The sequence below is a fragment of the Molossus molossus genome, unplaced genomic scaffold, assembly GCF_014108415.1.
Source record: "Molossus molossus isolate mMolMol1 unplaced genomic scaffold, mMolMol1.p scaffold_m16_p_6, whole genome shotgun sequence".
Taxonomy (NCBI): Eukaryota; Metazoa; Chordata; class Mammalia; order Chiroptera; family Molossidae; genus Molossus; species Molossus molossus.
This window is the reverse complement of record NW_023425399.1, coordinates 28,333,042-28,346,073: the sequence shown is the minus strand read 5'-3', so window position 1 is coordinate 28,346,073 and position 13,032 is coordinate 28,333,042. Positions and strand designations below refer to the sequence as shown.

The following is a 13,032-nucleotide window of genomic DNA, read 5'->3' as shown; positions in this document are numbered from 1 at the left end:
CAAGCTGCTGGATTATCTTCTCCGAGCGCTGACAGAGCTCAGTGTCAGGCAGGGTGAAAAGGGGACACCGGGAGGGGGAGACTCTGGGCGAGCGCTCTGCATTCCAGGTGGGTCCCCAGGAGCAGGTGTGACGGGAAGGGGCGAGAAGGGGGGCGACTTCCACGCAGGAGAAGGAATAAAGGGAACGTGGGGGGCGCGCAGAGGACCCGGCGCGGGGTGGGGGGCGAGAGGCCCAGGACGCCTGGCGGCGCGTTCCAGAGTGAGGGGGCAGCCTCTCCTTCGAGGGGGCGGCCGGAGCGCGGGGGTCGGGGGCGGGGAGGAGGTGGGCCCCAGGCCCGCGCGGGGGCGGGCGGCTTCACGGCTCCCCGCCCCCGGCCCGCCCCTCCGCGGCGCCATTTTGCAGGCGGCTGTCGCGGGGACCAGAGGCAGAAGCGGCGGCGGCGGCGGCGGGCACTGCGGCGCGGAGGCGCGGCTGCAGGACGGGAGCTCAGCGAGCTGCAGACAGGTGAGAGCAGGACCGCGCGTCCCCCGCCCAGCCCGCCGGGCTGCGCTGGCCGGGCCGGGCCGCGAGGTGCCCGCTGCGCCCACGAGGAGGGCCTGGCATGGCCCCCGCGCGCTGTCACCGGCCCCGCGGCGCGGCCTGCGTGCCCCCACCCGGGCCGGTCGCCGTGGGGCCCGTGGATGCCCGGAGACCTCCAGTCTCGGCCGGGGCCCCGGACACTCACCGCAGCTCGTCGCGGGAGCCGCATTGCTCACGGGCCCTCAGGCCGCGCCGCGGGGAGTCAAGCGAGGGTCCCTCCCGGACTGGGCTGGCTGCCCAAGCCGCCTCCTCCCCGGCCCTCGGCCCGCGCGTCCTGGGGTCGCGTTCCCCTCGCTCCCCCTCAGGAGGTGTGTGCCGGCACTCCGGCGCTCCCCCGGAAATCAGGGCCATCAAGAGGGGCGGCCAGCGGGGGTTGGGGGTGCCGCCTTTTCCATTTTTGCTTTCCTGTCTCCTACAAAGGCTGCACCAAGTGATTTTAGAAGCAGCTGCTCCGACCCCGGGCCCTTTCCCTCTGGCCTGTCCCCCGGGGGTCGCGGGTTCCCCTTGTTGCCACCATGCTGGAAAGAGAAACTGACATTTTCGAGTGTGACTACTTTAAGGGCGCAAAATTGTCTCCTTCCTTTGACTTTCTGTGTCCCCTTGGATGGGTAGCCGACAGGAACTGGGCCTGCAGGTTGGGGGTTTTAAGCATGACTGATGGGAAATTCTTGATTATCAGGGCAAAGAGTAAATGAGGGCAGGTGGAAGAAAGAAAGTCACTCATAAGGGCTTTCTGGGTTCTGGGACGGTAGCAGTAGCTGCTACTTTTATTCTGGCAGATCTGGGAGATGGGAGGGGAAGATGCTGTATCTGCTGACATTGGGGTCATGCGTTTGCAGAGAAGGCCAGGGATGTTCGAGGATGTGGGACCGGGAGTCCGGAGACAGTATGTTTTGAGCTGTCATTAGTTGGTCATGTGACTTCCCTCTGCCAGTTTCTTCCTTTTTTAAAGCCACAAGCTAGAACCTGGGGTGCCTGGAGCATTTTAATTATGTTTTTGCATTTGAATACTGTTGGGCAGGGTGCCTCACCATTTCCAGTTGTCTACACCTGCCCTTCAGCTTCTCACTTGACTTTGCCCGCCTGGCCCCTGAAAGTGTTTGGTTCCGGTGGGATTTATAAAAGGGCCTTTCAGCTCAAAAATTCTGCACTGGGTTATGGTAGACTCTATCAGGATCACTTGTGAACCTATCACTACTGGTCTCTCTTCACTCATTCAAAATTTAATAGCTTTTGGGTACCAGTCTTTTAAAAGGCCAGCAGTGGGCATGTACTGTGTAAACCCTCACGGTAGAGAAAAGGAGGCAAGCGGGTGTGTCCAGCAGGTTGCCTGTTTCACCTGACAGTCTGAGCATGAGCTATCTGCTTCCTAGACTATTTCCTTTGCCAAAATGGCTTCTTTGAGTACCAGGACATTTTTCTTTTGGTTTCTTTGCTTAGAGTGGGGAGTGATTTTATTTTTAAAGAAATTATGTATTTCAGTAACTTAAAAAATATAGATTTTTTTTTTTTTTTGAGAGAGAGGAAGGGAGAGATAGAAACATCAGTTGGTGGCCTCCTGCACGCCCCCTACTGGGGATCGATCAGGCAACCTTGGCATGTTCCCTGACCTGGAACCAAACCCGGTCCTCTCAGTCTGTGAAACTATGTTCAATCCACTGAGCCACACCAGGCCTGGCTCATAACTTTTCATATTGACAGTTTCTTTTTATTTCAGATGGTTCAATGGCAGTTATGTTTTTTTGACTGCGACACACGTAATTAAGCTGAGGTTTAATGTCTGTTAAGATGTTTCAGAAATGTTCATGCAAGTCCCTGGCTGAAATCCTGGAGAGGATTTTGCTAGGATTCATGCTACACTCCCTATCCCATTTGTGTAGCAAAGGCTAGTGGACTTAGCATTGTTAGCCGAAAGGGAACCTGGCCCTGAGCTGGTCATCCTAGGGCCAGTAGCTTGTGGGTTCTTGACTTTGTACAGGAATTTCACAGTACAGGTCCAGGTGATTTTTAGAGGACCTTTATGAAAGCTGGGAACAGTGAAACAAGGGCCTAGGCTAGAAGAAGCAACAGGAGAGAGCCTAGGTGGGGAAATTAGTCTAGGCTGGGCTACTTTGGCTAAGAAGTCAGAAAAAAGGGGGCCTTGAGGACAGCTTCAGGGGTTAACCCTGGATGAGTTGCTGGTGCCTATCCCTATTGCTCCCCGGTTGCAAGCCTCATGAGGTTCCTTAGAGTTTAGGAGATTCATGCCTGTTGGGGAAGGGAAAGGCCAGGACATGCTCCTGAGAGGGAGAGTGAGCCTTGAGACCATCGTTTTGAGGATTTTTAAAGGCTGGGACTTTAGAGGTGGCCTTAGGAGAGGATCTCAATAGAATATTTATCAGCTTTATGCTTATAAGCCAACATGAGATTGATTCCCTTAACTTCACCTGTCCTTGGGTATAGTTAGCAAAGGGCACTAATTGCATTTCTTCTGTCAATCTCCCTGAGTAGGGTGATTTAACCTATTTACCCTCTGGCTGGGGAGAATTGTAAACCATTTACTCTTTTAATTGTCCTTGGTTACAGAAGATAGGATTTTGTGATTTACCAGATGTCTGTAAACTGCTTGGCCATTTAACTATATCTCTCTCAGTTTCCCTATTCCTCCTGTCCTGGCTTACTAGCCTGTCTCAGCATTGCAGAAATGAATTAGATGGCCCAGGAGTAAGCTCATGTAACCTTCCATCAGTCCATACACTAATTTGGTGCCGCGTGCTATTGATTGAATCATGGTTAATAAAACTCATTCTTTTGCCCTCAAGGAGCCTAAGTCTGTCTAGTTTGTTGGATTTTGGAAATCCTGAGTTACCTATTGTCATCTTCAGTGTCTCTAAAGACAGACCTGGGATCCATTTAGGGACTAATTTCTGGCACCACTGGTACCTTAAGGAATTTTCCCATTTGGTTACGGGAATTAAAAGTCAGCACTTATAATTTGCAGTTATATAGTGCTTTGTGCTTGTAAATGAAAGCTTTTTAAAAACGTATTTTTATTTAATCCTCTTAGGCTTTTTAAATTTAAACATTTTACAGTTCTTCCATGACCTGTTTCCAGGCCTTGCCTATAAAACTCCCAACACACTAATCTCAAAGCCGGATAACCTCATTAATTCATTTTCACTTCCTGCTGTGTTCTTCCAGTTATTCTCTCTTCTCAGAGGGCCGCATGTCTGGGCTTTCTTTTATTCTTTTGCTAGGGAACATTCCTGCTCCAGGTTAAGCTGTACATTACTGCCACAGGTTTTATATAAACCCTTTGTGTGCTTTATGGCACTCTCTCCATTTTCTCCCTGGTTTTGCTATTGCTAGCCTGTTATTATGTCATAGGTTCTAGATTATTGGCTCTCCAATAATTGAGGTCTGCTCACAGCTTATACTTTTCATAGGCCTTTCACACATTTAATGCATTTATTGAGAGGCTACTGTGTAACTAGCAATATTTTTTATTTATTTTTATTTTTTTTATCCTCACCCGAGGACATTTTCCCATTTTTTTGTTCAGGTAGAGTGGGAGGGAGAGAGAGGAACAGAGAGAGAGAGAAACATCGACGTGAAAGGAACACATCGAGTGGCTGCCACCCGCACGACCTACCAGGGCCGGGGACAAACTGCAACTGAGGTACATGCCCTTAGCGGGAACCGAACCCGGGTCTCTCAGGACCACAGGCCGATGCTCTAACCGCTGAGCCAACCGGCCAGGGCGACTAGCAATATTTTTGATACTCGGATGGTGCATAGAGATTTCCTGCCCACACAGAGCTCACATACTGGTGGGGAGGCAGCACTTTGTGCTCTGAAGTAGAATCTGGCAGGATTGTCGGCATTAAGTGTTGCGGTGGGAGCTGAACTTTTAGGAATGGTAGACCTGGAAGGCCTGAGTCATCCTTGAGTGAAGATGTGGAAGAAGTGAGTCATAGCTGGGGGAAGAGCATACCCAGCAAATGCAAAGGCCCTGAGGCAGGAGGAAGATAGCATTTATTTTTGTCAGAGACAGTGGGAGTGGAATTATGTAAGGCCATGTGGCACATGGTAAAGGCCTGCAGATTTTACTTTGAGAGGAGGGTGGGAGCCATTAGAGGAGTAGAGGAGTGACATGGACTGGCTTAGCTTTGGGGATATGCTGAATGTTGCTGTGTGAGGACTGGTAGGAAGGGCAGCAGGACTACCAGCTAGTGGACGGCTGAAGGTGGTGAATCAGACCAGGAAGGGGTTTGGGGATAGGGAAGTAGTGAGAGGTGATCAGCTTCTGAGGTGGGTCTGAGGAGATTGCTGATGGGCTAGATGAGGGGGTGGGGGTGGGGTGAGAAAGAGAATTGAGGGCAATGCCCAAGTTTCTTACCTGAACACTTAGAACAAAAGTAGTCATTAACTCAGATGCTGGTGGAGCAGTTTTACTTAAAAAACTATTTATTTATTTATTTAGAGAGGAAGAAGGGGAGAGAGAAAAAAAAGAAAGAAACATCGATTTGCTGTTTCCACCCACCTATGCATTCATTGGTTGATTCCTGTATGTGCCCTGACTGGGGATCGAACCTATAAACTTGGCATATGGGGACGATGCTCTAACCATTTGAGCTATCTGGGCAGGGCTGTGGAGCAGTTTTAGGGCATGTTAAGTTGTCACTCCCACCCAACCTGACATAGCCAAATACTAGGGTAGAGGGTTGTGTTGAGGAGGTTCTTTTCCATAAAAATGTAAGTCGAATGTGTCATTGTCCTTGGTCTTAATTTTTGCTCTTGACCTCAGGCAAGTTTCTGACCTTAGGTCTAAGTGTGGCTTATAAGTCCTTCTGTAGAAATGTACTCCATGGAGCTCTGGCCTGAGCAACTGTGTTGCTCAGTTGGTTGGGTGTCGTCCCATGCATTGAAAGGTGGCCGGTTTGATTCCAGGTCAGGGCACATCCTCAGGTTGCAGGTTTGATTCCCTGTAGGGGGCTTGCAGGAGGCAGCCAATTGATGTTTCTCTTTCGCATCAATGTTTCTCTTTCTCTCTCCCTTCCTCTCCTCTAAAAAATCCATAAAAAAAAAAATATATATATATATATATATATATATATATATATATTTTTTTTAATGTATTTCATGGAGAGTTCCACCTACTCATTTATTCATTAACCATTTCTTGTACTATTTAATGGTGTTACATGTTATACAGACCTAGAGTCTAAAGATAGAACAAAAAGCAACACACGGCCCGCGGGAAGTTCGTCGCCCCGGCCACATGTGCCAGCGTGGGATGCGACTGGAGAAAGTCACATTCCCTCTGACTGCCAACTTGGGTTGGGATTTGCTGCCCACCAGGTGGAGAAGAGATGGATCTGGTTATCACTTGGAGTTTGATTATACATATGCCTTTCTATTGCTGTTTGGGGCACATCACCAGGCAGTATCTATGAAATCATTATCTGTGATTCCCAGGAGAAAGAAGCTGGAGTCAACAACTCAATGTTAAGATTCCAGACTCCAGGTCTAGATCAGGACCATTACCCCAAGGTGAGGGTCTCACCCGTAGAGGGCCTCCTGTCAAATTGGAATTCCTCTGCTCCAGTCTCATGATACCGAAGACTTCTCAAGATGGTATCTTTGAGCTCTGTGATTTCATGAGCCACACCAAGGAACCTTCAAAACTGCACCTAAAGCAGATCCTTCCTTCAAACCTGCTATAATCGGACAGGTCATCTCCTCTGGCATTCAGTTGGAAACTGTAGCAATGGGTTTCTTCAGATGTTGGCTCTTAAGTTCCCTGGCATAAGATACTTGGATGTGTTTGTAACATGAGTTACAGACGAGAACTAGATCATAGAGTTGTTTTTTTTTAATCCTTACCCGAGGACATTTTAACATCTTTTTTGTTCAGATAGAGTGAGAGGAAAAAGAGAGAGAGAGAGAGAAACATCGATGTGAAAGGGACACATCGAGTGGTCGCCACCCACACACCCAACCAGGGCTGGGGACAAACTGCAACCAAGGTATGTGCCTTTAGCAGGAACCGAACCCGGGTCTCTCTGGACCACGGACTGACGCTCTAACCACTGAGCAAACCTTCCAGGGCCGGATCATAGAGTTGTTGATCAGGAATGGGCATCTTCAGGTGGCAGCAAACAGCACAAAATACATTCCCACAATTTCTGCCAAAGCACAAAGAGGAAAGAGTTAATCAGAAATGCCTAGGCTGTACACCTGAAAATAATACAAAAGAATAATACAAAAGAATATTGAATGTAAACTGCAACTGAAAAATAAAAATTTAATAAAATAAAATGCCAATATAATGAGAATGAATGATACTCTAAAAGGCCCTAAATGAGTAAATAAAGATAATAGTTGGAAGCAAACAAAAATAGTTCCTGTAAAGATGTCTCCATTTTCAGATTAATTCAATTACATTCATATATATGTAGCTCCCTGTTTTTTGAGCCATACCAAATCATATAAAAAAATCTTGCCCGACTGATGTGGCTCAGTGATTGAGCATTGACCTATGCACCAAAAGGTCGCTGGTTCGATTCCTATTCCGGGTTGTGGGCTCAATCCCTAGTAGGGGGCATGCAGGAGGCAGCTAATCAATGTTGATGCCTCTCTCTCTCATCAGTGTTTCTATCTCTCTCCCTCTTTCTTCTTCTAAGAAAATCAATACAATTTTTTTTTTTTAAAAAAGAACAAAAAGCAGACATATAGATTTATAAAAAAATGACCCTTGACAAGTTCCTAAGTTCTAGCAAGTGTGGTAGACATGATTTGCATATATACTCTGTAAAAAAACATCTATTCAAATGTAATGAATGTAGTAGCGAACAGTATATAATTTCATTTATTTACTTTTTTTAAATTTTTTTATCCTCACCCGAGGACATTTTTCCATTTCTTATTCAGATAGAGCAGGAAGGAGAGAGAGGAAGAGAGAGAGAGAGAAACATCGATGTGAAAGGGACACATCAAATGACCGCCGCCCACATGACCCAACCAGGGCCGGGGACAAACTGCAGCCAAGGTACATGCCCTTAGTGGGAACCAAACCCGGGTCTCTGTGGACCGCAGGCTGACGCTCTAACCACTGAGCCAAACCGACCAGGGCAACAGTGTATAATTTCATAAAGGACTTTTTTGGGACTTAAAACAAGTGTTCTCACTGCCTTGAACTTTTCAGCAACTTCAGATTGTAGCTCACAGTCTCTTTTTATTTCCCATCATTTTGACTCAAACTTTTCTTTATTCATTGTTTTTTTCTCTGCAGTCTCAATTAGTTCTTCAGTTTCCTCCTTCAGTGGAGAGGGATCTCTGCTTACCTGGCACCCTAAACCATGGCTTTCTCCTGATCAGTGGTCAGGAATGAAGCCTTCTTCATTCATGGGCCCTTCACATAGTGTCTCCTAAAGCAGCTGCTCCCTCAGGCTTTCTTGTTCCAGTTCTCCTGGGGCATCTCATTTAGTGCCTGGTAGAGGCTCATCCAACTAAAAGGCCACCTGTCTCTTTCATAGGTATGCGACTCTTATAGAATTGACTCCCTACATCTTCTAAATTGAATATGAAATCAGTTGAAATGATGAAATTTTTCTCCCTAGGAGCCTCTAAGCAATAGAGGGGACCTAAGAAAGACAAGACAACCCTATATGATAGGGTCAGTGCAATAATGATGGCGCCAGTGGGCATCAGCTGTGTCCTGGGCACTTGAGGTCGTCATTGTTTTTGCCCTAACAATTGGCAGGCAAGGTGGTTCTGGTCTGCATTTTATCAGTGAAGGAACAGAGCTTGGTTAACTTTTCTAAGTTAGCTTCTGGGTCTTGGACTCTTCTCTTAATGCTCTAGTAATCCATGGGGCCTTCAATGATAGAATGCTATTCCCAGGTTTTGGTGTAGAAGAGGGCAGAGAAGCTAGCATTAGGTGGATGCCAGGTGCTCTGCTGGTACTCCTGTGTCACTAAAGTTGCTTAATCACAACAGTTCTGTGGAGTAGTTATTACTGTTCCCATTTTACAGCCAAGGATGCTGAGGTTTGGTTGGGAGGCTAGCCCCTTGCTCAAAATTATAGTGCTACCAAGTGGCAGAGTCAGAATTTGACCCCAGGCTGGTCTGATTGTCAAACTCCAAGTTAGACTTTAATCATGCTGTCTGTGCCTTTATGTTTCAGGATGCTTTTCAAGAATTTGGGACTAAAGGTAGGGTTGGGCTGGGGAAAGTGGGGATGGCAATGGTAATCCAGATGGAAGGAACAGCGTGAGCAGAGGTGGAGAGGCACGTGAGAAGGGTTGACTGTCAGGACGCTTGGAGGGAGGCTGATGATATGGTGAGTGAAAAGGGTATACTGAGCATAAAGGTCCTCTGATGTTATATTGTGGGGCTTGAATTTTGTCTGGAAGGCCACGGAGAGATTTCTTTAGGGGAGTGTGATCTGTTAAGATGTGGGTTGTAGAAAACTCTCCTTGGCAACTTGGAGGGTACATTGGGAGAAGGCTGAGGGCCTCTTGACCCATGTGTTGTTCATTCCTGGCTACAGTGTTTGCCTCTCTGCACCCTGGCTTGAGTCCTTTGTTCCTCCATTTAGTTCCCCCATTTGTTCCTGTAGGAAATTTCCACAGCCTTTCTCCCCAACACATTTACCTCTTTCTTTGAGGTAGCTTTTCCTTGTTCAAGCAAACACACACACCACCTGCTTTGTTTAATTCAACCCATCTTAACTTTTTCATTCTGGACTATCACTTCATAGGGAGCGGTCTTGACATTACGACTCAGAAATGGTCTTCTCCCTATTTCTGATGGAAAATACTTGTGGAAACTCGATTTCTTATACATTCCACTGTAGTTGGGATTTCAACCTCAAGTGTGGTGTGGCTTTCTTGTCCTCTCTGCAGTGCTGTCTCAAATCCTTGGCTGTCTCCAAAGGCAAATCACCCTGCAGGGGGTACAACCTCTTCCTTGTCTAACATGATCGATCTCAAAGGCGAGTTTCTTATTCAGAAGGTTTGGAGTGGGGCCTGGTAATTTTCATTTCTAACCAGTTCCCATGTGATGAGGATGCTGCTGGTTAGAGAACCTCCAGTACCTGTATGTATTTGTAAATCAGGTTTTATTGGAATGCAGCCAATGCCCATTCAAGAGACCATTTGACCTGCCAGCCTAAAATATTCAACTGGCCTTTTATAGAAAAAGTTTGCTTGCCCCTGCCTCATGGTAATATATGTGATCAGTGCTATTTTATTATTGACAGCTCTTTATATTTTAAGTCTTTGCTTCACAGATTATTCCACAAAAGTATGGTATGGGGTAATATATGCATAGTTTAAAGTATTAGGGAGTGTAACAAACATGCCATTCTTTGTCTTCTGTTTTATCTAAAATAATGTGAATTTTAAAATTGTCTTCCAGAAACATCAGTGCTTGGTTTAAAATGAAACATTTTTCCTCTTTAATCTTTGAGTAAAGTTGATGCTGTTAGATATGTTGTATTTGATCCTGCTTGCCCTGTGCTTGAGAAGTATGCTATTAAGATTTACATTTTTGCTCATAAATTGCAAATATTTTTCTATGCTTTGAACTAAAAATCCGTTAACCTTTTTCCCCGTGCCTTCTATATCCCCAAGATTTTATAAATATTCACCTATATTCTCTTTATGTGTGTGTGTGTGTGTTTATTTATTTCTTAATTTTTTTTATTGATTTTTTTTTTTTTTTTTTTTTTAGAGAGACAGAAACATTGATGTGAGAGAGAAACAGAAACCCTGATGTGAGAGAGAAACATCTATGGGCCGCCTCCTGCATGCCCCCTCCCCCCCACTGGGGATCAAGCCCACAACCCAGGCATGTGCCCCCACCAGGAATGGAACTAGGACCTCTCGGTCCATGGGACAAAGCTTAATGCAGTGAACCACACTGGCCCCTGGGCTGTGTTTATTTTTTTTAATCCTCACCAGAGGACATGCTAGAGAGAAGAAGGGAGAGAGGGAGGGAGGGAGAGAGAGAGAAACAGAGAAACAGCAATGTGAGAGAGAAATATCTATGGATCAAATGGATCATTTGCCTCTGTATACTCCCTGTCCCAAAACCTGGGTATGTGCCCTGACCAGGGAACAAACTGGCAACCCTTTAAAAAACAAATTTTTTAAAATTGATTTTAGAGAGGAAGGGAGAGGGAGAGAGAGATAGAAACATCGATGAGAGAGAATATCGATTGGCCGCCTCCTCCATGCCCCCCACTGGGGATCGGGCCCACAACTTGGGCATGTGTCTTGACTAGGAATTGAACTGGTGACCTCTTGGTGCATGGGTTGACGCTCAACCACTGAGCCACACTGGCCTGGTGGCAACCCTTTAGATGCACGGGACTGTTCAACCAACTGAGCCACTCTGGCTTAGCTTTCTCTTGGTTTAAAAAAAATATTTGGCTGCAATCTATCTATTTTATATGAAGTAAGGATTATTTTATCCTCTACATTTATTTCATCACCATTTATTCATTAAGTCATCTTTTTCTTATTAACTTAAAATAGCATCTTAATCATGTGCTGAATTTTTAAAACTGCCATGGGACTTACTGTTTTATTTCATTTATTTGTCTATTCCTTGGCCATGACCTTGCTGTTTTCATCATTATAATCACTTTATAGTAGGCTTTACTATATATCTGATAGTGCCTATGCTAAGTTTTTCCCCTAGTACAGCGGTTCTCAACCTGTGGGTTGCGACCTTTCGGGCATCGAATGACCCTTTCACAAGGGTCACCTAAGACCATTTCCAATGGTCTGAAGAACCAAGACACTGCTCCTCTGTCCTTCTCCAGGCAGGTCCGCCCACATACAGATACGCTCACATACAACATGAGGAACTGTAGCCCTGGCCCGTTTGGCTCAGCGGTTGGAGTGTTGGCCTGTGGACCAGAGAGTCCTGGGTTCGGTTCCCGCTAGGGGCACGTATCAAAAAAAAAACACAACATGAGGAACTGTATTAAAGGGTCGCGGCATTAGGAAGGTTGAGAACCACTGCCCTAGTATTTTTCAGTTTAAGGTTTCAAAGTAACTTTTAATGGGTAATTTCATTAAATGTTTAAGTTACTTTGAGGAGACTTACTATCTTTATAATATTGAATTGTTTGGGCACAAACAAATCTTTTGATTTATGTAGGTCTTTTTTTTTTTTTTTTTAAATCCTTACCCCAGGATGGGGTGCAGAGAAACATCAATAGGTATTGCCCCCCATATGTCCCCTGACCGGGGATCAAGTCTGAAACCTGGGTATGTGCCCTGATCTCAGGAATGGAACCCACTACCTTTTGGTTTTGTTTTTTTTTTAATCCTCACCCGAGGACATTTTTTGTTCAGATAGAGTGGGAGGGAGAGAGAGAGAGAGAGAGAGAAACATCGATGCGAAAGGGACACATCGAGTGGCTGCCACCCACACGACCCAACCAGGGCCGGGGACAAACTGCAACCAAGGCACATGCCCTTAGCGGGAACCGAACCCGGGCCTCTCTGGACCGCAGTCCGATGCTCTAACCTCTGAGCCAAACCGGCCAGGGCTCCCACTACCTTTTGGTACACAGGACAACACTCCTACCAACTGAGCCACACCAGCCAGGGCTATGTAGGTCTTTTATGTCTCTATTTTTTCTAGATTTTTTTCCTTAATATATGGTCTACAGGTTACTTGTTTATTGCTCTTCATTTTAAAATATTTGCTGTTTAGAATGATATTATATCCCCTTGCTATTCCTCCCTTCTTGCCACATACACTGTTGCCTTACTATATTATTCAGGGTAGTTACGCTAGCAAAATCTGTTCTGACTAAATTAAAATGTATTTTTTTGCTCACAGTTTTCTAGATAGTTCCTCCCTGCTAAGCGGTGAGTTGGGGAACTAGGCTCCTTTCATCTTACAACACAACTGACTGTGGCCTCTGAATTTGCCATGGAATTCCGTGCATTGAAGATATTTCTATGGGCCAAGTTGGGAAGTAGTGGTATTTCCCCGTGTGTTGGCCCTATCCTAGATGCAAGAGGGATGGGAAACAAGTCATTTCGTGTGTCCACGAGGAAAATGAAATAGCACTGTCTGTTGTGCCACTTAACTCAGTTATTCTTGTTTTTCAGCTGATTCTCTTGAGTTTTTAGTAATCATAGTAGCTGCAAATGATCATTTTGTTTTTTTATTTTTTTTATTTTTATTTTTATTGATTAATATTTGTTACAGATGATTCTCCTTTTTCCCCCCACTGATTCCCCCCTCCCCCTTCCCTCCCTGCCCCTTCCCCAGATTGTTGTCCATGTCCACTGTTCATGCATACATGCGTATAAGTTCTGTGGTTCATCCCTCCCCCACCTCCCCACTCCTTAGGGGATTGTCAGTCTGTACCCCGCTTCCACGTCTCTGGGGCTACCCCATTCCTCAAATTGTTATGTTCATTATATTCCACAAATCAGTGA

The 13,032-nt window shown here is 45.9% G+C and overlaps 1 protein-coding gene across 3 annotated transcripts in view; it reads left to right on the top strand.

Annotated features, from left to right (window-relative positions):
• Positions 1–444: 444 nt before the first annotated feature.
• The window catches only part of SLC23A2 (solute carrier family 23 member 2), a 151,697-nt gene continuing 139,109 nt past the window's right edge, over positions 445–13,032 (top strand). Inside the window, exon 1 of one of the 3 annotated variants that reach the window (XM_036244240.1) lies at positions 445–505. The gene's annotated coding sequence lies outside the window, so the exon portion shown is untranslated. The remainder of the gene's footprint in view (positions 506–13,032) is intronic. The other 2 variants (XM_036244237.1, XM_036244241.1) reach the window with 2 other exon arrangements.